The 1,748-nt window shown below is 40.8% G+C and overlaps 1 pseudogene; it reads left to right on the plus strand.

Moving 5' to 3' along the window:
• The first annotated feature begins 1,283 nt into the window (after positions 1–1,283).
• On the plus strand, positions 1,284–1,377 carry LOC147497263 (small nucleolar RNA R71; annotated as a pseudogene).
• The last annotated feature ends 371 nt before the right edge of the window (positions 1,378–1,748 follow it).

The following is a 1,748-nucleotide window of genomic DNA, read 5'->3' on the forward strand; positions in this document are numbered from 1 at the left end:
ATAGTTAGATTCTTGAAAACATCCCTAATCTCCTCATAATTTGTATCCCTAGTTAACATGGCTAATTTTTGTGGAAACGGTGGTTTCTATTTATATTTAGCAATGGTATTACCTGGATGTTTAACCGTGGCTTCCTGTTTCTTAGGTTTTGTTGTAACTGGTACCTCTACAGTGGTAGGCTCTTCGGTTTCTATTTCGGTATCTAGTAATATAGCGGTGTAGGGGTACTCTTGGTGGGGTAACTATAGGCATAGTTACTTTGTTATCAACCACTCTGCCAGAATCGGAGAGTGGTGATGGCCTTTAGCTCACCTATATTTTCATATTCACTACTAGTATTATCGGTTACCTCAAAGGCTATATATTTGTTGTTTTAGGATTAGGTATTTCGTGACACGGCAACACACCTTTGGGTTGGGCTTTATCTTGAGCCAACTGTTTGGTTAAATTATTAACCGATTGTAGAAGGCATTTGGTTAGATTGAGCCATGGTTTGGAAAAGTTTTTGGCTCACTTGTATGAAGGTGTCAAGACGATCCGGTTGTGTGGGTGTAGTAGTCACGGGTGGTGTGGTGGTGGAACTAGTTCACGTGAATTATTTATGGGTGGATTTTGATAGTTATTATTTACGGAATGATACCTCTATTAGCATTATAATTATTATAACTACCTTGACTTTGTGCTTGACCTTGTCGAGGTTGCACTTGGTTGTTATAATTATTAAAATTCCCCGACCACCATCCTTGTTGTAGTGGGGCTTGGTTAAAAGCGCGTGCGTAGGCCTAACATATTGATTATTGTACCCTTGAGGTGTGACGCGTTTTGGTTATTTCTCCAACCGAAGTTAGGATTTTGTCTCCAAAGTTAGGTTCACTATTAATGGAACAAGCCTGTTCATAGGCTATAGGACGATGGGAGTCGGGATGCTTAGGGCTCCAACCGAAACTACATGGATTTGAATTTACATTCATTTGGAATAGGATTTTCTTGAACCGAAATGGCCTCTACCTTTTTAGTGAGTGATTCGATTAGAGTTTTAGCTCAGGATCGTGTTTAATTTCAAACATACTTGGCGGCCTTAATCTGTATTAGAAGAACTAGTGGAGCGATGGATATCGTTACTACCCCCCCAATTGTTATTTCGCTTAGTTTGGTCCTCTAAAAATTTATAAGCCTCCGAGGCTCCTTTGCTTAAGAAACTACCCCCATTCATTATGTCAAGGACTTCTTTATGGTGGTGTAGAAGTCCTTTGAAAAAGGCACGAACTAACGTGTCTTTCGCTAAGTTATGATGTGGACACTCTATAAGGATATCGGTGAAACGATTCCAAGCCTCTGAAAATGTTTCATGAGGATTTTGTCGAAAGAAATGAATCTTGGAAAGCATCTCATCCGTCTTTAGGGGTGGGTAAAAATATTCCATAAACAGCTAAACAAGTTTAGCCCACGAGTCCACAGAATTGGGCGCTTGGGCAGTTAACCAAGACGCCGCCTTATCGGCTAAGGTGAAAGGGAATACCCTTAATTTAATTTGTTCCGTACCAACCGTAGGATGGTGGAATGTTGTTAGGACTTGTTCAGTCCTACGCATGTGCTGATAAGGTTTTTCATGGTCTAATCCATGAAAAACGGGTAACAAATTAAAAATATTTGGAGGGATTCGGAAATCCCCCGCTGGGTCTGCTAGAACGATGCAAGATTTGGGGCTATCGCTCAAGGCTTTGTAGAAGTCAGAGAGAGGCCTCTCT

This window comes from Coptis chinensis, chromosome 5 (assembly GCF_015680905.1).
Source record: "Coptis chinensis isolate HL-2020 chromosome 5, ASM1568090v1, whole genome shotgun sequence".
Taxonomy (NCBI): Eukaryota; Viridiplantae; Streptophyta; class Magnoliopsida; order Ranunculales; family Ranunculaceae; genus Coptis; species Coptis chinensis.